The sequence below is a fragment of the Amia ocellicauda genome, chromosome 11 (genome assembly GCF_036373705.1).
Source record: "Amia ocellicauda isolate fAmiCal2 chromosome 11, fAmiCal2.hap1, whole genome shotgun sequence".
Taxonomy (NCBI): Eukaryota; Metazoa; Chordata; class Actinopteri; order Amiiformes; family Amiidae; genus Amia; species Amia ocellicauda.
Window position 1 is genome coordinate 37,792,355 of NC_089860.1, and position 23,482 is coordinate 37,815,836.

General features: G+C 41.5%; 1 protein-coding gene across 1 annotated transcript in view; it reads left to right on the forward strand.

The window, feature by feature from the left end:
- The first annotated feature begins 16,999 nt into the window (after nucleotides 1-16,999).
- Nucleotides 17,000-23,482, forward strand: part of csf3r (colony stimulating factor 3 receptor) — a 32,521-nt gene continuing 26,038 nt past the window's right edge. The window contains exon 1 of the mRNA XM_066717759.1: nucleotides 17,000-17,139. The gene's annotated coding sequence lies outside the window, so the exon portion shown is untranslated. The remainder of the gene's footprint in view (nucleotides 17,140-23,482) is intronic.

A 23,482-nucleotide genomic window follows, 5' to 3' on the forward strand; every position in this document is an offset into this window, starting at 1 on the left:
GAGAGGCGTCACAATCTGAACAAACTCCCCAGCAATGTGGTAGATGCTGAAAATTTGGGAACATTCAAAAACAGACTGGATAGGATCTATGGATCACTCAGTTATTAATGGACACCAAACGAGCACGATGGGTCGAATGGCCTGCTCTCGTTTGTAAACTTTCTTATGTTCTTATTAATGCACACACGTGCCGTAAGGTGCCTTCTCGTATTAGTTCCACTCTTGTTCTCAGTTAGCTTTTCAAACAGAACCAAACAAATAGAAACGCTGATTAAAATCTCCCTGGGAGAGGTGTCAAAACACATAAAGTGTTGTCTTTGTCAGCAATGTCATATTTAGACGCATCCGTGGGGCAGGTCTGTGCAAACATCCTGTGACTGGTGTTTTGATTAAAGTGTGTAGTCATACTTCAGCCTCTGCCGATGTACAGTATAGCCCCGTGCAATTAAAGAGACAATAATAAGTGTTCTGGAGAACTCTGCCAGAGATATGAAGGGTCAGGTTGTAAAACTGTTTCTGTTCTTGTACCCTGTTATAATGATTACTCGTTTACTCCTTCACAGGGCGTACAGTGCCTCTGACAGCCAGGGCAGCCAAGGATACTTTACAAAGGAAGTCTTATAGGAAGCTATTAACCTGCTGCTGATTTGTTTTTCAATGTATAGGAGATCGTTTAATCAGGGATCTTGGCAGAAACCCTGCATAGATCCTCCGCTTGGGGAAAGTGAAATTGGAGGGCAGTCATTGTGTGTGAAGCTCCTGTGTAGAGACTGTAACCACTGGAGAAGGAAACCTGTCGCTGCCTCCTGGAGACGCATCGGTGTCAGCAGACATATTACTGTGTGCTGCAATATCCATGGATCCATTCAATCATTTGACACGGACACTGTACTGTATATTTAACATTCCTGATTGATCGGAAGATTGTGCCCAGTTTTAGCGCTCAGCTCATTTGCTTTAGAAGCCCCCAAAAGGGAGAATCTCAAAATAAAAATGAATTATTTCTGTCAATTCCATTTTACATGGTAACCTGTGGGCCAAATGAACAGGATTTTTATGTTTTTTATAGTACCAATGTGAAAATTTAAACAATTCATGTTAAGCTGTAACTCTTTGTACATAGAGACAAAATTGCACAATTGTATTCAGATACCACTGACATGACTATATATCAATGTATGTAAGTATGTATATGTATATAGCTCTGTGATGGCCTTTCTCAGGTCCCTGTCGTAACAGCTGGGCAGCTGCTGCCAATACGAAACACACCAGACAAACAATCAATAGATGAACCGCTTTTCAGCAGAAGGACCGTCTTCAGTGACAGACAGTTCAGTGTTGTGTGGGATTCTAGTACCAGAGCGAGATCTGATGATGCCCCGAGCCAGCAGGGTCGACTCGCACCTCTTCTTGTTGACAAGTGTGGGTATTGCTTCATGCCGAAGATGTGGTGTGTGCCAAAGCCTGGAACAGGCAGTACGTGCAGCAGAGGTGCGGACATGTCGCTGGTACGGGGCTCAGGTGCTGATGTCTCGCTGTACCGGTGTGGCAGCTACACGACTGACATATTACATGGGTGTGGTTTGCGGCTTTGTTGTGAGTGTCGTTTAGTGTGTAGTGTTTGCCATCAGGGTCTCTGAAATCGCAGTCTTGGCTCACAGGCGGAAACAGCATAAGAGTCCTTGGCAAAGCAGAACACACTGTTCCCAATGGACTCAGGAGGAAAAGAAACCTGTGCAGACAGAAGGAGAATCATGAGTCCTAGCTGCTCCCTTTGTAGACAGCGAAGCTCAGTGGGGGGGGTTCAGGTGTGGACGAGCTGTTGAAGGCTGTTGCCAGGGCGACCCTCCCCCACTGCAGGTGTGCCTTTCAGCTTCAGACCCTCGATACCAAAATACAAGAGTGGTGAAGCAATTACCACAGACAGGCACACATGATTTTGAAAAAGTCATTATTTATTATTAATAAATGCATATGCATTAGAAAGTAGACTGAGGGAACTGAACCTTCTCACCCTGGAACAGAGGAGACTACGTGGGGACTTGATTCAAGTCTTCAAAATCATGAAGGGCATCGACCACATCAAACCAGAGGAGCTTTTGCAGATCAGCAGGGACACACGCACCCGGGGACACAAATGGAAATTGGGCTTCAAGGCATTCAAGACAGAAAACAGGAGACACTTCTTCACACAGAGAGGTGTCACAATCTGAACAAATTCCCCAGTGATGTGGCTGAAGAGACAATTTGGGATCATTCAAAAACAGACTGGATAGGATCCTTGATCACTTAGTTATTAATGGATACCAAACGTACAAGTGAAACATTAAAATAAATAATAAACAATTAGTGAATAATGGAGCTTCTAATCACCTCCTTTGAATTAAATGATTTATGCCAGCTGCTATAATACCTTGAAGCCTGGCTGGATGGAAAACCAAGGTGTATGAGGTTGCTGCTGGAACAGATGACATGGCCAACGAACAGGGACACCAGGCCCCTAACCCGTAAACGAGGCTTAGCTCTTGTAGCTGGGGGTAACCTGGGCACACTGCTGTAGTGTCCAGAAGGAACGTATTTTTTGGGATATTCCACAACTTTCTCCTGCCAGTAATGGGTTGTTCTAGATTGCGTTGCAGTGCTTTTCTCTAGGTGTCTTCACTCTGTCCTGTCGCTTTTGATTACTGAAGCTTCCGGAGCTCATACGTGTTCAACAGACAGGTTTGGCTTTAGCTCCTCTGGCTTGTCAACAGAAAAAGCTTGAATTCTCCATGTGCTTGTAGGCCGGAGTTATCTGTGCAGAGGGTTTCTAAGCTTCCTCACAAAGCTGTTTAAGTAGAGACTCAGCCCTAGGCAGAGCTGTTGTTGAGCTGTGGAAGTGAACGGAATTGAGGACTATCACAACTGCACTGAACGAGAAGAGGTTGAGGAAAGAGAAAACTATGGCAGACAACCCCGCTCGAGATTAAATCATATCTGATGCTGGTACAGACTATAAATCCTCAACATAATCCTCGACACAATCACTGAGAGAATGCAACGCCATTTTCTCATCAGCGCAGCACTGGATGTGGATTGTGCTTGTCTGGACTGTCTCTGACAGAAGAGATTGTGAAGTTAAGATACCAGCACTGAGGCCTTAGTTTTGCCAACCCTGCCATGATCATGTATTCATTACTGTCATTCACCTGGGCTATACTTCCTGCCCATCCTGTGTGTTTCCCACTTTTGTCCCGTTCTTTGAAATCTGGTCTCTGCAGATTAAGATGTGCTAGCTCTCCTGAACGTCGTTTTTCAGGCACAGCAGCCTGCACTTCACATTCACATGTTCCAGTTCTGGCAGCTGGTCGTTTGACTCTACTAAATTATCTGCCGTTTTCTTAACAATATTAAAATCCGTACACACTGTTTGAGATTGGGGTTGACTCCTGGCCAGTGTGACAATAAGGTCAACATGCAAAGCACAATCCAGTTTTGAAATTGATCCAAATGTCTGTAGACCACCAATGAGTTTCACCAATCATGGCGAGTCTTCGACGATAAGTCGATATGAGTAAACATTGCGATGTCATTCGAATTACTATCAACATTTTTGTAGTAGGTTTGCCAGTGGGAAATGTAGTACCTGTGCAAAGCACCAGACATGAACCTGGTCTGGAGCCACGCAGAGAATTCCTTACTTTCTCTTTGCATATTTGCTCATCAGTTGAATTGCCATGTCGATTTTTTGAGAACTGAAATTACATTAGAAAGCAAAGCTAGTATGCCCTGACTGAAGATTCATACTCGTCCAGCGCCAGGAGCTGGTTTCACATCCAACCAGAGGCATGGTGGCATCTTGATTGCAGACAAGGGGAGGGTCTATTCTGTCACTGCACTCAAGGGCCAATCAGCAGCTTTGTTAATGAATTTTCAGTGCTTCCTCCTACTGCCTTTTGGGAAATATATTCTCTTTCAGGTTTTATCTACATTGGCATAGGCTTAAGAGTTGTCTTTCTTTTCTCAGCTCCCTCTATTCACTTTATTGGGGGAAGGGGGTTGTCTATATCTCTGACAGCAGTCTGCAGCAGACCGGGAACACCCCACAAGAGCTGCAGTTTTGGAGATGCTCTGACCCAGTCGTCTAGCCATCACAATTTGGCCCTTGTCAAAGTCGCTCAGATCCTTACGCTTGCCCATTTTTCCTGCTTCTAATACATCAACTTTGAGGACAAAATGTTTACTTGCTGCCTAATATATCCCACCCACTGACAGGTGCCATGATAACGAGATTATCAGTGTTATTCACTTCACCTGTCAGTGGTCATAATGTTATGGCTGATCGGTGTATATGGACCAGTGTGAGGCTGTTGTGTTAAATAGTGAGAATTTCAGTTAATATTTGGTTTCATTTTTATATCCCTTTCTTGTGCAATTGCTTCTTGTATTAATAAACCATGTAGTGTAAGAGTGCCATCTATTGGTGCATTTTGGATTAACAAAGCAGTCATTGTATGTGTAGCTATGGTATGGTATACGTTTTTTTAATTCCATTAATCATTATTTTTACAGGAATTGCTTTGATTCCATTATATTACTGTGTGAGTAGTTTTCTGTTTATATCTATTAAAATCTGGTAAAGCTATTTACATTTTTACATTACATATTTGCATTAACACATTTATTCACATTACAATTTCCTCGTAACCTTCTGTGCTTTTGTGTTTGCCAGGCTGTGTGTGAAGAGCAGACGTAATCCTGGGAGGGAAGATAGTTCGGAGTCTGAGTGTGTTTTAGAGAAAAGGAATATTTTGGGTCAGAGACTGACTGACTGAAGCAGATCTGTCTGGGAGAGACCTGTGTGTATTTAAGACACCTGTGTTGTTTTGTGACTCGGAAAATACTTAGTCATTAAGATGTCTAATTCTGGTAATTCTTGTATGTTTGTGTATCTTAGAAACATCATTTTAATATATAATCTGGCAGCTTTTTAATTAAGAGATCAGCTGAATTAGGCATAGTATCTAAATCTACACAAATTGTGATTTGTCTGCTTTGGACTGAACTCGTACTGTAAGAAGTATTTTTAAGATATCAAGTATTGTTGCTGTGGAATTATAATCAGCCCATATCGATCCACTGAAGGATGAAGGCCTCAACATCTTCTCTGTCATTGTATATCTATCCATTGTCTCACACACACACACACAATAGGGGGGAGTTTATTAGTAGTTCTTCCATTTTCAATGTGTTTAATAGCTGTCTAGAAAGAATAGATAAACGTGTTATTCATAGACTTTTTAGTTTCTCCGTTTCTCTGAAAAAAACAACAACACACAATGCGCTCCATTTTTCCTTCCCTGGGCATTAAAGCGTCATATTAAAAAGATGTGCTGTGCTTACGCTGGGATATGATTAATTAAAGAAAGCTTCCGCTCACATCTTCCGAGCCACAGATAAGGCCTTTGTATGTCACTTTTACTGGCGTTCTTGGCTTTCATTTCTATCTGAAAATGATTAGATGAGTGTGAACAGGAGACAGATAAGGTTGTGTAGAGCAGTTCATAAATCAATCTGCGCCACAACAAAAAAAAGAAAAAGACAGGAGATATGAATGGCCCTCCAGCGAGTAAATGAGAGAGTAAGTGACAGTACAAAGTAATACAATTAACTATGGTTTGGGAATAGGAGGCCAGACCCATACATCATGTATCGAACAGGTGCTCCATGTACGTGTGGGAAGAGTCCTTGCTGGGTACCATGTGCACGTGTGTTTGTTATGGTTTCATGGGGATTCATTTCATTGTTGTGTGTTCATCTATATTAGAAAAAGCAAACTGTCACTCTGCCTTATCATGGTGCCAGTGAACAAGTCATTAGTTAGTTATTAATGGACGCCAAACAAGCATGATTGGGTCAAATGGCCTCCTCTCGTTTGGACACTTTCTTATGTTCTTCTTATGTTCTTACGTTGGTGAGGACTGGGACTGTCTTAAGAACATAGAACATCAGAGAGTGTCCAATCGAGAGGAGGCCATTCGCCCCATCGTACTCGTTTGGTGTCCATTAATAACTAAGTGATCCAAGGATCCTATCCTATCCAATCTGTTTTTGAATGTTCCCAAATGGTCTCTTCAGCCACATCGCTGGGGAGTTTGTTCAGATTGTGACGCCTCTCTGTGTGAAGAAGTGTCTCCTGTTTTCTGTCTCGAATGTCTTGAAGCCCAATTTCCATTTGTGTCCCCGTGTCCGTGTGTCCCTGCAGATCTGGAAAAGCTCCAGTAACTGCCAGTATCTTCACTGAGCAGGTCTTGAAACATTCAGATTTATTTTTAATGACTTATTTCAAACCTTTCCTATCAGCGGATGTTCGTGTGTATTAAGGGTCTTTTCCTGTTCGTACACCCCTGCTCTGAACCGCAGTGTCTGATCTTTTTAAGGAGGTGTCACTCTGTGATCCTGTTGGCATTACAGCACAGAGAACTTGCCAGACAATGCAAGCACATGAATAAATAAGAACATAAATCTACGGCTGTTGAAAGTTGTCTGCGGCTCCTTTGTTCTCTCTCCTCTCTCCCCCCCACGGCTCTGATGTACGCCTCACTCACTGCAGACGACAAGTGCTCCGGATAAAACAAAGTTTGGGGCCGGGCTCCCTCCCCGACTCCGCGGCGCGCTGTCAGGCTCGCTCTGCTCAGTGGCAGAGATTCCTGCGAGCGCGTGTGTTGTGTCTCACCAAGGCCTGGCGACTCACCACGGTGGAGGTGCTGTCACTGTGATGCCAGGCCCGGGAGTCACCGTGGAGCAAAGTGACAGAGACAATAGCACCTCTGCGAGTCAATAACAGTTTGCTTTATTGAGTAAGGACGAAAATAAATGCCAAGGATCCTCCATTGCTATCTTCCCCCTGTCTCTCTGTGGAGGATGAGCTTACCTTGGCTGCTGCCTTACATGCATTTCACTGTTGTTGTTTTCACCTGTATAATTACAGTGTGTATCTGCTGCAAGCATCCAGAGTGGGGCTTTAATATACATGGGTTTAACTGTGCTGCTTGCTTGGCACTAAGAAAGGACTGGTTCAGACAATGCTATCTTTTCAGGGCACAAACAATACAAGCGTACAAAGCACCATAGCCGCACAAGCACACTACACAAAGCAGTGGCACAATGATTCGCTGTGTGGAGCCACAGTGTGAGAGAGATGAGAGAGGAGTGTTAATGCTGATCACCTCGTTTACACACACACGGTCTTGTTGTCCATAAGTGTCGCTGTTGGCGCAACATTACACTGTGCTGCTGTAGACTGTGGTGGTGAAAGACCCAGCGCTGCTTGTCATGTTCACACATCACGTGGCAACATTACTGTAGTGTGCAAGACTTTCATTGTTTATGTTATTACCTCTTTACAAGTAGAGAGTGTTTTATACCCGTTATATTACACACTTGTTCATTGTGTTTAAACTTTTAATGGACACACATCTGTCCCTCATTATATAGTCAACAATCCACTTCAATGTTGCAGATTCGTGCTGTGTGTCGCAGTGGCGTTGTTTCAGTTTTATACTTGTACAAACCCTGCTGCAGCTCCCCCGCACGCCAGACCCCAGCCACACTGTCCATTTTCATTCCTCTCTGTCCCCTGGGCCGACGGCAAACAGACCCCCGTGAAACCATTTGACACTCGGCTGCTGTTCCTATTATTACAGCACTAACCCGCCTTATGGGCCGCACTGAGGCTCATTCCCTCCCTAATAACACATGTACCCAACAGTGGCAGTGTGGCTAATGAGGGTTTTCTCTCTCTCTCTCTGTCTCTCTCTCTCTCTCTCCTTTTTTCTCTCCCGTCTCTGTTCCTTTTTACCAGCTTGTGCAGCCGAGAGAAGTCCCCTCACGAGCCTCCCCTCCCTCTGCCTCCCCGTGACCGGCGGTAAGAGGAAAATCAATAGTCAATTCCATTTTGCAGGCCTGGGCTGACAGCTACTAGATGAGGGTGGATTGGGAGCTTGTAAGAAGCGGGACTGTGCAGCTGAGCTTGTCTTTTTTCTAGGCAGCTATCAAACGCATTAAGCCTGGTTCTGCCTGTTTCCTGCTTTCCACAGGAGGTACTTAGACAAATGTACCTAAATGTACAGTCACGGAGCCCTGGCAGCATTTGGAGTAAATAAATAAATAAATAAATATGGGGTTATAGATGATGGATGTGCAAACTCTGGGCAAGCACAGCACTGCTGCCACATCAAGCCCTGCCCGGACGCCTATCTGTGTCGGTTGATAAACTGTGTTGGGAGCCGAGTCGCTCAGCCACAACAGACAAGGAAACCGGCCCTGATTTCTGCGGACGTTAATTGATGACACAGCGTGGATTCGGTTCAGCCCTGCTGACACCACCTGCACGGTGTTCAAAAGGAGCTGCTTGCAAAGTGATTCTTAAAACATGAGCTATGTACCGAATTACTTCATGTTTACCGGTCCGAGTGACATGCAGATGATATACAATACATACTACTGACTCTGCACTTAAAACAACAGGATTTGTTTGATTTGACCATTTTGTGCCAAAATATTTTACAAAATGTTACAATGCTGGGGTGGGATAAATGGACAAATGTTAAGAAATACATTAATTAGATGCCTAGTTTATAATTAAATCAATGCTTTGTTATAATTAAAAGGTATATAATGTCTGCACAGGCCTACACTACAACTCACGTGCACACAGCATTGATCTTTATTTTATTGTTGACTGAGAGTTTTGATTGTGAACATATCCACGTGTTACAAATAAAAAGTAAGAATTGTCATTAACAGCATAATATTGCAAAGCATCCAATTAGTTAATGAGTGACCAGCCGTTGTGAACAAAGTGAGAACAGTTCACTATTCATATTAAGAACAAAAGAACATAAGAAAGTTTACTAACGAGAGGAGGCCATTCGACCCATAGTCCTCGTTTGGTGTCCATTAATAATTGAGTGATCTAAGGATCCTATCCAGCCTATTTTTAAATGTTCCCAAATTTTCAGCATCTACCACATTTTTGGGAAGTTTGTTCCAGATAGTGAGTACTATCTGTGTGTAGAATTTCCATTTGTGTCCCCGGGTGCGTGTGTCCCTGCTGAGCTGGAAAAGCTCCTCTGGTTTGATGCCCATGTCACCACCTAGTGGGTGATTAGGGGGCGACTACGCAAGACCACGCCACCTCCTTTGATTAACGAGGGAGGAGCTCGTGTCACCCACACTTTTCTCCCCGAACAGCCTCGACAGAATCCCAAGACAAACTCCACACGAACAGGAAGAACAATAATAACAGTATTTATTATTACAGATCCAGGCAGGGCACGAAGGCTGTCCTGGAGTTTACAAAAGAGTAAATTCAAATAACCTAGCTAAAACCGCCTTTCCATTTGTGTCCCCGGGTGCGTGTGTCCGTGCTGATCTGGAAAAGCTCCTCTGGTTTGATGTGGTCACTGCCTTTCATGATTTAGAAGACTTGGATCAAGTCCCCACGTAGTCTCCTCTGTTCCAGGGTGAAAAGGTTCAGGTCCCTCAGTCTCTCAGTAGGACATTCCCTTCAGACCTGGAATAAGTCTGGTTGCTCTCCTCTGAACTGCCTCTAGAGCAGCGATATCTTTCTTGAAGTGTGGAGGCCAGAACTGTCCACAGTATCCAGATGAGCTCTAACTTGTGCATTGTACAGTCTGAACATCACTGCCCTTGTTCTCAATTCTACACTTTTGACAATATACCCTAACATCCTGTTTGCCTTTTTTATTGCTTCCCCACATTGTTTGGATGGATAAAGTGAGGAGTCCAAGTAGACTCCTAGAACTTTCTCATGCATTACTTCATCTAGTTCTATTCCTCCCATAGTGTAATTATAGTGGACATTTTTGTTACCTGCATGTATTACCTTGCACTTGTCCACATTGAATTTCATCTGCCAGGTGTCGGCCCACAACTGAATATTATCTGAGTCCCTTTGAATAGCCTGTGCTGCCGAGATTGTATCTGCTGAGCCACCTATTTTAGTATCATCTGCAAATTTGACAAGTTTGCTAACTATCCCAGAGTCCAGATCATTAATATAGATTAGAAAAAGCAAAGGCCCTAGTACTGATCCCTGTGGAACTCCACTAACAACCTCACTCCAGTTAGAAGCAACTCCTCTAATCGACACCCTCTGTTTCCTATACATCAACCAGTTCATAATCCATCTACTTACATTACCCTGAATGCCTGCAGCTTCCAATTTGAGGATATTGCTCACATGTTCTCATTTCTCAGTTTTCTGTGATAAGGTTTGATAAGGTTCCACACCAAAGACTGATCCTCAAATTGGAAGCTGTAGGTGTCACGGGGGCGGGGCATGACAGTAGTCTATCACTTTATTGATTAATTAATTATTATATTATATCACTTAACTAATTATAATGTGTGCACTTTATTTTTCACGATTTTGGTTGTTTTCACTTATGAAGTCTGTTGTTTTCTTTCTTCCTTATATTGTTTGAAGCACTTTTCTTCTGTTATTAGTTTATTTGGTTATATTGATTGTTTGTTTCTGCCGAGCGCACGCCACCCGCCGCATTCTCACCTGGACTTACCACCTGCACCCCTGTGTATTTAGGCTGAGAGACCGAGTCATAGGTGCGAGAACGGAAGGCCAGACCGGCATGCCCGGGTTGCGCGTAAAGGAGGAATAGCCAGTGCTGAAGAAATGAAAGAGGGAGACTTGGAGCTCGTTCGTTCGTTCCCTGTAATGGATTACAAATAATAACGCGGAGCTGCAGCCCGGAGACGGCGAGGAGACCCACGGAAGACAGCAGCGGAGCAGGACGGCACGGGCTTCAGCAGCAGGTCTGTGGGTTTGTGTCTGTGGTCGCGTAGCGAGGGTGCAGTCGCGGTCATTTATTAAAAGACCCTGAAGAGACTTTCGACCGGCAATTAAGAGACTTGGACAGTATTTGAGAACGGCTTTTATTAAATCAGCCAGATCATTCTCCTGGTTTTTCATCTTTTTGGGGGGGATTATTTTGTGTGGAACTGCCTGTGGAGAGAGAAAGTATAAGACATTTTAGTAGTATGGCAAGATACTGACATTGAGTACTCAATCTACAGGACTGCGAATGTGACCGGTTGATTTTGTTTGGCCAACGGCGCGCCGGCCGGGTCTCTGGGTGGGGGAAGAGACGCCTGCGAGAACTGTGCACTTACCCGGGAGGCTCAGTGGGGGGAAAAAAAAAAAAACTGTTGGGGGGCGGGGGGTGTTATTTTCTTATTTTTAGCGCCGGGGATTAAAGGCGGTTTTAGCTAGGTTATTTGAATTTTCTCTTGTAAACTCCAGGACAGCCTTCGTGCCCTGCCTGGATCTGTAATAATAAATACTGTTATTATTGTTCTTCCTGTTCGTGTGGAGTTTGTCTTGGGATTCTGTCGAGGCTGCTCGGGGAGAAATGTGTGGGTGACACGAGCTCCTCCCTCGTTAATCAAAGGAGGTGGCGTGGTCTTGCGTAGTCGACCCCTAATCACCCACTAGGTGGTGACATGGGCATCAAACCAGAGGAGCTCTTCCAGATCAGCATGGACACAAATGGAAATTCGGCTTCAAGGCATTCAAAACGGAAAACGTGAGACGGATTACTCTGTGTACTCTATCTGGAACAAATTCCCCAGCAATGTGGTAGATCCTGAAAATTTGGGAACATTTAAAAATAGACTGGATAGGATCCTTGGATCACTTAGTTATTAATGGACACCAAATGACCATGATGGGTTGAATGGCCTCCTCTCGATTTAAACTTTCTTATATGATCTAAACTGACTCTGGGGTTCACCAGTGTAAACATCGTTTTGGACTTTTCAAATATTGTGAAATGTATATTATAATCAATTGAAAGAGCATTTTCAATTAACTCATTTACCCAATTAATTTATATATTTTAGATGCCCGTCGCAAAACATTTTACTGGCAAAGACTATATAGGATTTATTCATGATAAATAATCCAAAAACTGTGAATCATTTATTAGTATCAAGCATGTTGTGACTTCTCTGCTGCACAAGTTTGAGCATGTTGCTGGGGTGGAAACTGCAAGGTCTGAGCTTAAAGACCGTGGAAAAACCATTGAAGTCCCTTCTAGACCTAAACGTGTACAGAAGCTGTGCACCCACTTCAGGAATTGGTCACAGGACCCCGACACCAAGTGATGTGCCAAGGTTCTTGTTTGAGTGGACATCCACCTGGACACAGTGCAGGCACTTCTGCAGCTCCTCGGTGAGCGGTGGCATTGGTGGTGTGTCTTCTTTGAGGTGCAACTTTTCTAGCTCGGGAATTGATATTTCAAGAGCTTAATTGCAGAGATTGATCTGAAGGATGTGAGAAGTCAAATAAGTAAGGCCTTGTCAACTTAATCATCATGGGTCCACTGTGGGAGCTGGTGAGGTTCTTGTAGTTGAGAACTGATTGTGCCTTTAAGGGGCTCAGTTCTGGCTTTTTTTATATATAACATTTTTTTAAATGCGGGTTAAAGATGAAGCCTGTTTAGCTTCTGTGCAGTAGAAAGATCGTGTGTGTGGTGTTGTTGTATTTGTAAGATGTACAATTCATAAAGGATACCTGACAGTATACCTTACAGAGAAAAACAGAGATTGGGTATTAAGATTTGCCTTTATTGTCCAGCCAATCAAGCAGCCAGGATTTTTCTCAAGGGCCTGTCTATTCCCCTGCCTGCTCAAATATAGTGTGAAACAAAAATTAATACAATGTGAACACTATCATCAGTTAATTACTGTCTAGTATTCAGTCTATTTATGTATTTATTTTCATACCCCTGCTCCTGCTAAGGGATTGTTTTATGTCTTAATGTCAGTGAATGCTTCTTTGATTTATAAACCCTCATATAACTGTTTTACTTTACATATTTTACAGTTATAATGTATTGCATGTAAGCAGTGTCTGCATGTTATGGTCATTGTTGTGTGCGTTTTGTAGCATTATTTGGGGAACTCCAGTAACATTTTGAAAAGACCCGGATTGATATCTAATTGATATTATATGGCGTTCTCATCCTAGGAAACAAATCCCATGAGAACATGCAAATTGATTTTAATCTCTTCATCTATTGTATAACACAGATGATTCAAGACATCAAAGCAAACCTCGTTGTAAAAAATAAGGTTTCAAATCATTGTAAGTGCTTATAATGCATTGATCTTCACTGGAACAACTCCAAGTGCTTCTAACATGGTAAACGCCAGAATTGTCACGGAGCATCATGTGTAATTTGTTTCCTGCTGAAGATGATCATTAAGGCTGTGTGTTGCTGAAGTCTTGACTTTTTGTTTATTTCATTGTGAACATTTTAATATTAATATTGTGCAGGTTAACTGTGCATCATGTAGAAATCAGAAAATATTGGCAATTAAATCTTTCAGCCCTGGGCCTTACTGTCTGAGAAGGAAATAATAAAGGAACTGAAATGTTAAACTGTTTTACCTGCATATTAAAACAAAATGTCTTGGTTGTCATTTAAATCTGTAGTTGTGTACAAGCCCACCACCTTGTGTTCCTGCCAGATTACTGCAGCCCATCTTCTTTTTGGATGAATATAGTGCCTTATTTTTAATTCTATAATTTTACTTTGCTCCATATGTATAAATAAGATCTGATTAAAATAGTCTCTTTAGGTACATGGATACCCAACATAAAATAAAATTGATTGACTATCAGAACTGAACAAATCAATGCTATTGTGCCACAAAAACCTTCCGATATTTGCAAACAATTAATTTTGTATATCAAACAGGAGCCCTAAATACTGGGAGATCGTTCCATAGTTTCGGGGCCCTATAACTAAATGCTCGACCACCTGTGGTTCTCATGCATGTTGCATTTGCCACCCCCAGTTTCATTATAGTGAGGAGGGGGCCTCACAATCTCTCTCCCCGCACAGGCTGAGCTCAAGTCGGACACACACCAGGAGCAGCACGTGGTTTAAAGAATTACAACAACGTTGCACAAGTATACCAGGAGGACCAAAAGTACAGAAGGGGCCATCCTAAAAATAGTACAACCCATTTAAAATACCTTTAATCTAGGGGCAATAAACTAAAATAGAAAATAAAATGGGCAATTGAATAATTCTAATCTATAAAACTTAAAACAAACCCAGGCCAGCTCTAGCCCGGACTCTAAATACCCAGTACCGGAGACCAATTGTCCAAACCAAGTTCTCCCTAGTCCTCCCCTGGCCAGAAGGCAGTCTCACACTGCTCCATACTCCGCATCGCCTTCCTCCTGGTCTGATCACAGTCGGCGTCCTCGGATGCCCACCGGTGAGGGGAAACCCCCCCAGTTTCTCCTCTGTTCTACTTCCCTTTCTGCCTTTAATCACATTTCTCTCCCCACAGGCTCACCTTCAGCAGGCCCACAGTCATCTGTCTTCCAAGGGATCCCAACTCCACTGGCCCTAAAAGGTCTAGATCATACACATCACTGGTCATATGCAAGTTTCGCAGACCGCGTAATCTCTTCCTTTTCTACAGGAGTGGGAGAGAGAGAGTGGAGGAGGCTTCAAGAGAGCAAGAGAGAGCAGGTCCACAGCAGCAACAGCTTCCAACCAAATCAACACAGCTACACCTCAATGAGGGTCTTAACCCCACTTCCCCCACAAGAGGAAAAAGAAGGCCTCTGTTGCTCCACGGACAGGCTTTTTAAAGTCCACGTCCTTGTTGCAGAAGGCAAAAGGTGCATGGATTGGTCAGTCAGGAGCCGACACCCAGCGTGACAGGTGCGCTGCGTTTGGGCTCAGGGGCTCGTAACAGTGTAACCGAAAAACCTGTGCAAAACAATAATTAACAAATTAAGGTAATGTAACAAAAAAAAAGACATTACAATAGTGATAATAAAACACAAGTAGTGCATAAAAACATAAAACACCTAAAAACAAAATAAACAACCCAAGATACGCCAATATAAGTCAAGGAATAAATAACTAACCCATTATCACCAATAATGAGCTCCAACGCACCATGGACCACTAAACAACGGCTTCCTCAGTCTCAGTGGTGTATCAGTTTCTCAATGTCAGTCGCAGTGCTTCTGGGCTGGAGGAAGGAGGATCTGGACCTATTCTGAGTGTGTGAATCAAAGATTATGTTCACAGATGATGCCCAGGTTTCACATCATCTCCTTAGGGGTGTGAAATGAAAGTTATCATTTCTTAGTTCTGTCAGCGCTTGATGAACATTTAGATTGAGCAGAAGGAAAAGTCTTGTCATCCAGGTTTTAATCTCAGACAGACAGCAGCATAGTTCTGTATAGTGGTTTATTGGATCTAGGATCGGGGGCACAGGCAGTTACAGGCAGACTGCAGGGTAGGACTGCGGGGCTGCAGCCTGACCGAGCTGAGCTGTATTATTATCAGATCACATTAGGGCTCCTCTCCTCTCTTCTGTATAAGACTGGCCTTTCCCAAAAACAATCCCAATCATCCAAAAAAGCCAATTTCAGGGGAAGTCGAAGCACAGAAGGGAGAACACAATATGCTGCCTGTTGAACAAGCAAGTGCACTGTGATCCACTGCATTATAGTGAAACAGAGAGGGCTTCACATTGCAGAGGGAAATCCTCGCCACGCAGATGTGCCATCATTAGACCCAGATAGCCGACTCCATTCAGCAGTGACTGAAGATGCGATTTCTGCTCATTTGCACTGCACAACCCACATGTACAGATCCGATCACTGCCGCCAAACAGATCTTCTGCACCGTTTTCTGGAAAGTCGTGCAGCTCTGGACATTGGCGCCATCGTGTTCATTCAACACTGAAGTGTGTGGACCCAGGCAGCACTCCACACTGCACACTGTAGTTATTTACCATAACTGTCATTCTTCAGAAAACTGCTGTCCTTCCATGTCATTCTCCTGTTATTCAGTGCCTTAGTTTGTCTGAAACAGTATTCCTGGTCCTGGTTCCTGGAATTGTAAGATATAAGTGTATAAGATATTTGTTCCCCAGTATAGTAACGGGCATTCGGGTTTGTCATAATGGTCTACATTATTAGTTTGTTATTTGGTAGTCCAATCAAATAAAATAAGGTTGGATTAAAACATTGCATTTACCTTGATATTAACCTTTATTATTTTTGTTAATAATATTATTTTATTGTAATGTAGGGCCTGATAACCATCGCATGGTTGAGGGCCTCAGCATCTGAAGCCCTGTTTGTAAGTTGCTTTTACATATCAGGCTTTTTTTCTGTTTTGAATTAGTGAATAAAGGTTTCTCTTGCTTGGTTTTACCTGAGAGTCCTCTGCCTTTTTAATCTCCCTGTCTATTTCACAGTATAATGAATCTAGTCTACTAGAGTGTGTCTCTCACACACACAAGGCCCACACCGCCATGTAACAATATTCTGCAATGTGTATCTTTTAAAGTACACTGAACTATTTGTTAAAAAAATAATAATAATAAAAAAAACGTAAATCAAATGTCGCAGAAGTCTTTCAAAATGTTAGAAAATGTCTCATGTCTTTTGACTTCCCACCTGCCCAGCAACAAGGCTGGACAATATGGAACAATATTGAATAATAATAATAATATATAAACCACTTACCACTCATTAGTACATTACTGGTGACCCTGACACTATTGTGCATTGTCGTTTTCTAGCAAACACACATGTTGTGTACCAGAACAATAGGCCAAACGTGCGTTTCACTTACAGGACATATATAATGCATGACCTATGTCTAGCTGCATGTATAATTTATGAACCGGTCATGTTCTATGCAGAGGTGTGATGTTCATTGAAATATACAGTATACAGGAGGCTAACACGCATGTCTGAAATATAGAAACAACAATATCTATAAAGAATGTTTGATTAATAGCAGTTCTTTCAGTTAGACGTTGTTCTAAAAAACGTTTTCTTGGGTTTTGGGAACTTCATCAAACTGGGAAGATGATGTAAAGTGAGTAACGACCGCTAGTCCACAGCGCCTCACAGCGCCGGAGTGACGCGGCTCAGACCCGGGCGGTGCGATCAGTCTCCGGCTCAGAGGACAGACAGAGACGCCGCTGTTTGACACAGTAGCTGTGTTACTTGTGTAGGTGTTATCTGGACCGGAGCACTGGGGCCGCGCTGAGGACCCACACACGGTAAGACAGACCCAGGAGCGGCTGTGGCTCTGAGTCACTCAGCGCTGTCAGAGACATGGAGGAGTGAACAAGGCTGGCGTGCAGTTTCGTGGGCAGATCATCTGAACGAAACGCAGTTTTAACATTGCCTGCAGTTTCGATCGGTTTCATCGCAGTGATGAGTTGAATAAGTGATTGGGCTTCAGATGAGCTCTGCAGAGTCGGAGTTTCTAATAGTGTCAACTTAAACCTGCAACACTTTGAAACTATTTTCCGGGGCACTTGAAATAAATTGCCATTACTAAAATCAATCAAGTGTTTCCAGAGGCAGTTGCTATCTGCCAGTACAGTTCAGCAATAATAATACAGACTACACAGCGCAGTTATAACTCTGAACAGGGAGATGGGTCATTTCACTGCGGTTCAGCCTTTTCTTATTATAAGCTGATTAATAACGTTTTGGTAAGATTTCAATATTTTTAGAATGTAGAATGGTATTTTTTATGACTTGTTTACCTGGACCGAAATATAATCTTCAGTCCTCAAAAAATACAAGAACTGTTTAATTGATTAACTTCTCATTTCACACCTTTAAGTACACAACACTGACGCATGCCACGGGATTGTTTTTATGATTATGATTATTATTATGATTATGGTTATTATTAATATGACTATGCTCCAGAAGCCTTGTATTGAACTGAAATGTGGCAGGTTGTCCAATTGTGGCATTCACTGTCTACGTGAATCCGGTGGCGCAAAGTAAGCAGTCAGTGGAAATGCTCTTAATGAAGGACATCTATGAGATGTCCTGTGCTGCTTGAGGACATTGTGGACTAGTCCGGCCTTCGTCTTTTGCAATTGTAATGAATTTGTGGTCCTGCAAGTGTCTCTGCTGCCACTCCAGCTCACCTAAAACAAATCACAATCATTTTATGTAGCGAATGAGGCAAGAGCAGCCCTTTTAAGTCATTTCTGTGGGATTATAATAATGGAAGAAATTAAAATTTGACTTTACAAATGATTCACTTGCTTAGCCTAATAGTATGACTTACTCAAATTAAATGTATAGTATCGTGCTTAAATAGGTCTCTGCTAACCTTTTATAACAGACATAGTGATTTCAATAATGTGTTTCTAGAATCAATGTACATAGACTTAGACCAAATTGTACAATCGATTTGCTTATTATACTTCTAGTAATAATAATAATAATGTATAAATACAATCTCCAGGGACAGTAGAGTTTCCTTATGAAAACTGAATACTAACTACAACCCAGATCAATGCAAAAAAACAACTAAAAACAGGTTTTTCAACCAGCTGGTGTCTGGGAGGCCCTGCATTCAGATCCCAGGGTCTGCTGCTGTGACCAGACTTGCCAGGAGTGAGCGGCAGAAAACGGAAAAGAAATGGCATATTTGAATAATATTTGGTTTCAAGTTGAATAACCCTACTGACTTCCCAATTTAACACGGATAAAATGAATTTGGCAATTCAGCTGGTGTTTTGTGGCACATGGCAATGTTTTCACTGAACACATTCGCAATATTAAGAATTGATGTTATAAATACATAAATATGATGCTCTGGGATGTTTCCTCCATGAAATCTTATTTGTTCTTCACCTAAACATTGCATTTGTATTGGTATTCTTCATTCTTTAAATTATAAGCACATACTGGACAGCTTAAATTTATTTTATAATTGATTTTGCCATCGATGTGCTCCTGGTAGTAAATTGAATTTAGCCACGTCTGAATAATACTGAACACAGCATATCGCACAGCCATGATTCAAATGTCTTCATGATTCAAATTAGAAAGATTTGAGATGATTAAAGTAACACAAAGGGATGATTGTTAACGATTACTCAATAGGTGGCTCAATGAGGAACTCTGTTGGCCTCATGGGGCTGAAATACAGAAACAAGTCGTGCAAAACGCAACACCCTACAGGTCGGCCATATAGTTTGACAGCCATATTTGTTTTTTAAAGAATTTACAGATACAAAGGTTCTTACTTTCATGATTTTCTCTTTGAAAAATAGAAGTTAAAATTTTGATACACGTTTATCCTTTCATTGTTATATTTAAACTACTTCACTCTTTTTCACATATTATAATTATTATTATTAAGAAATTCTATCAGAATTTGGAGTAGAAACCGGATCCTCCTACAGGTTTGGTTGTAATTGGTTACATGGTTTGGTAAGCATGCTGCATTTGTTGAAAATGTATCATTATAACAAATTATAATTATACCTGATTAATATCAAGAAATGGCCACCACTGACCAATCAAAATGCGTGCTTTTCAAATCGAAGTTTGTAAATGAAAAAGTGTCCCTGTTAAAGGCCACCCCAAAGATGAATGTTTGAATTGTCACACCATTACTGTTTAAGGTCAATAAAATGCCCTATCGGTGACAGTAGGATACTGACAGGAAAGTTCATATGACACAAACAAGCATGCAGGTCCTACTAAATCATTCGAGGAGACATGCTTTAAACAAGGACCTGTAAGAATACAGTAGAGTGATCAAACAAAAAGAATGAGAACTACAACATTCAAACTCAATACAGCGCAGGAAAAAGTACACTTAACTAGGAAGCATGTACAATATGAAATAAAGGGTCTTTACTAATCTGTCTTTGCTGACCGTGTCAACCAGCACAGGACAATAGTTGATCAGTTCAGGTGCATTCAATGCAGCAGTCCAGATGTTCCTGCTTTGAATATTTTATATAATTTTATAGCTAAACAGGAATACTTTGTATCAGAATCTGATAGCATTGTGCTTCATAACACCTTTGTCTGTTAAAGCATCTTCCAAGAATACAAAAGCTAGTGCACTCCAATAACCCCAGAGTATTTTGAGTTTTTAGTTTGGTTTTGATTATGTTCATAATTTAACTTTACATATTTTAATTGATTAAAAACAAAAACATCTCAAATGGTTAAATAAGGAGGGCATGACAATTAAGATTCTCCAGTTTCCTGTCTAAACGCGTGGATTGATTTATATTTTAAATGTGTCAATATTTGACAATTTCCTCAAGAAAGGCTTTGTGTGCAGAGTTTCCTTCCTCTTTTTTCCCAGTGAATTGTGTATCAGTGGCAGAGGTTTGTTTCCACACCACACTTTACTCTGAGTTGAGAAACGTTTTTGCGTCCTTGGTAGTTTAAATTGCATGATCACAACAGCATTTGATTAAATACACACAGATCTTTCTCTCTCTCTCTTAGTTTGTTTTGTTAACGTCTAGTCAAATTTGATGTAATTTCAAAGACTTGGAAAGCATACTGAAGCACATTATATTAATAACTGTGTGTATATGACTGCTCTAGGTACAGAATAACAAAGCCAGACCAAAGGGTTAAAGAGATAATATCGGCCCGTTTAAAGTAGGCAATTAAAAAGTAATAAGGCAACACACAGATAGACAGCTTCACTCGTATTTAACTGACATGACTTCTGTAGCCTGACTGGGATAAAGTATAACATACATTGTTTTAAAAAGCAATCTGAAGCTTGCTACATATGTCTGGAAAAGCTTCCTTTATTTTTATAACACCTCATTTTGAAAGGGCGAGAATCACAAAATTAAGAAGTGTGCTGGTAAATCTGTGAGAAAGAAAGAAGGAAGTTTGCTCCGTCATTGTGTTCCTGTAAAAACAGATTGCCTCACGGCGGATGTGTGGTAACTGAGCATAAAAGCCAAGGAGGACAGATTCGCTCGACTTTGCACACCACCATCTCGTCTCGCTCGCATATCGAGACATCTAATTACAGAGGAAAGTATCCACAGCCTGCACTCGAGACAGTAGGGTCTGATGCATCGCTTAGTCAGTTAATATTCAAATATTTTAATTCAGATTTTGTTGGCCATTGATTCAGCTTCAGCTTCAATAGACTTGTGCAAATTCCAGTTGATTAAGGGAGGGGCAGTCAAATGTTTGCATACCCTCTGTCTTTACTCAATTCAATATCGATGCCCCCTTATAGTTTCCTCTAGGTTGAACTCTGAAAGAAACTATAAATTAATGAACTTCTTATATTTATTAAACTACATTCATCACAGTATATACATGCTCTCTTTGCCTTTTCTAATTATTAGAAAATTTCTAAAATTTTAGATTTTATTGAGGTGGGAACAACTATAAAATGATTATGGTTACGATGATAGCTGTTGACTGTGTGTTTCAGAGTGTTTTTATCAATTGTTGTTGAACTCCTATATTGTATATTGTTCCCTCTTCCTGATTTGGTAAAAACCCTGAATCAAAAGAACCGTCATATCATGTGCAGCTTTCACATAATAATATGGCAAGACTCAATCAAAGTTATAGACATAAGAACACAATAAACATATCTGTTCAAAGCGTATTAGTGCCACTGATGGATATCATTAATTTGAGGCTGCGGAGATAGACATTGCTCTGTGATTCGAATGAGGAAATTGGAATTGCATTTTAAAGCTCATAAAGTGTTATTTGTGTGACTTTGTTATAAAGCCCAATAGGAAATAACTAGATCCTGTGGAACTGAACTAGCTAAGATAATCAGAGCTGTGTTGTCGAGAGCACAGGCTTTTATTATTCAGAGAGATTGAGCTCAAGTATAGACTGTGCTTTCCAAGAACATGGTAATAAGGCTGTTGTGTGTGATTATAAGATTGGATGATGCTGATGTTTAACTCTGTAACCTTTTATAGAGGGGGGGAGTTGGATATGTATAGAGATATGTATAATCTGCATCTTTCTTATGTGAAAGTCACCAGGATACTTCTAGTGTCTTTTTACAGTGAGAGTCAGATAAGATGCTGAGAAAGAGGAATCGGTTTAGCTTCGGGGGGCAGGAATTCAGCAACATAACTGAGGAAGTGACCAATTTAACCTTCGCCACAATCAACCTAATTCATCTATCCCTTTGAGGTTTCCAGATATTGATCATTGAATAGATGCTACTGTTGGCTTCTGGAAAGGTACTTCCTCTGTTTATTTAAGAAACGTAACTTTGTTATTGAAGAGGCAACGAAGACCAACTCTCCTTGCGTTGGACTGCGGGACATATCACTGATGAGTTCTCCCCTTGCCAGCCAGCACAGAGATGGCTACAGACTTTAGAGCAAAGGGAGAGTGTTTTATTGTGTTAGTTACATTGTGAAAAGCTTTATTTTGTATTTGTATGCCATCGCAGAACAGTATATTTATCCTTTGTCTTTCTATTACCACGCACAAACCCAGGGGCAGATCCAGATCACTTCGAATCGCTTCATTCGGAAAACATTCATTGACAATTGGAAACATCTGTAAGTGTGTGTTTTTAATGACGTCAGGATTTAACGCAATGCGTACCTTAAACAAAGCTACACCTGAGAAGTGAGAGCTTGTGTCAGGAAACCGTCTCTGGACCTGGAGGAGAGCACTGAATCAGTAAACCCACACACTCTGATCTGCCCCGAACCCTGTGTCTATTGTGCACACTGTGCTAGTGGAAACCTGCAAGCTCCACTTGTTTTATTTGATTATAGTTCATGGTCATTGAAACCCTCTTCAGTCCTGGCTGTATTAGCAAAGCTACACAATGCAACAGCAGATCTCGAGAGGATGCAAAACTTCCCTTCTGGTCAGTTTCAGAAATCAGTTTTGTGCCGAGTGCCAGCCAGTGGTGAGAAATTCAGAAACCTTTCCTAATCTCAGTCGTCTTTACGAGCCGGCGACTGGTACCCAGGGTATTCAATCATGTTGTTGTTTAGCTGCAAATTGCACAAGAAGTTGTCCACTTCCTTGTGTTCCCAGCTGTAATGCAATTTTGGGGAATGGTTTTGGTTACCATCAGTCAATCAGCAGAGACAGACCGCAGTGTTTACAAAAGAGTCTGAAGTAAGAATCGCACCCTCACTCTACCTTTACTGGCAGATCTGTCTGCAAGGTGATTGCAATAAATGCAATAAATTAATGAACTTGTAGAAAACACTGGTCGCATTTGGAGAAGGGAGTTTTTAATTAAAATTACAATTAGTTGAAATGGTATCACCCAGATGCTCTTATAATAGTGGCTGGTCCGTTGTTTTAATTGAGAAGAACACGATAAATTACATATTTATTTATTTTTAGGCATGAAACTGATGCCTTCTCTATATGTATTTCTTGTGTGGTTCCACTATTGCAAAATATTAACAGATTATATCTCACAGTGACAACAAGAACACCATGTTTATTTTCCATGTCTGCACGAAGACTCCAAAGGTAGATGTACTGGTGACAGTAAAGAATAGGTTGAGCCAATGAATACAAACCACAACATCAACAGTGTTGTGTTCTTCCAACGTTACACAAAGAAGTGTAATTTAGAATGCA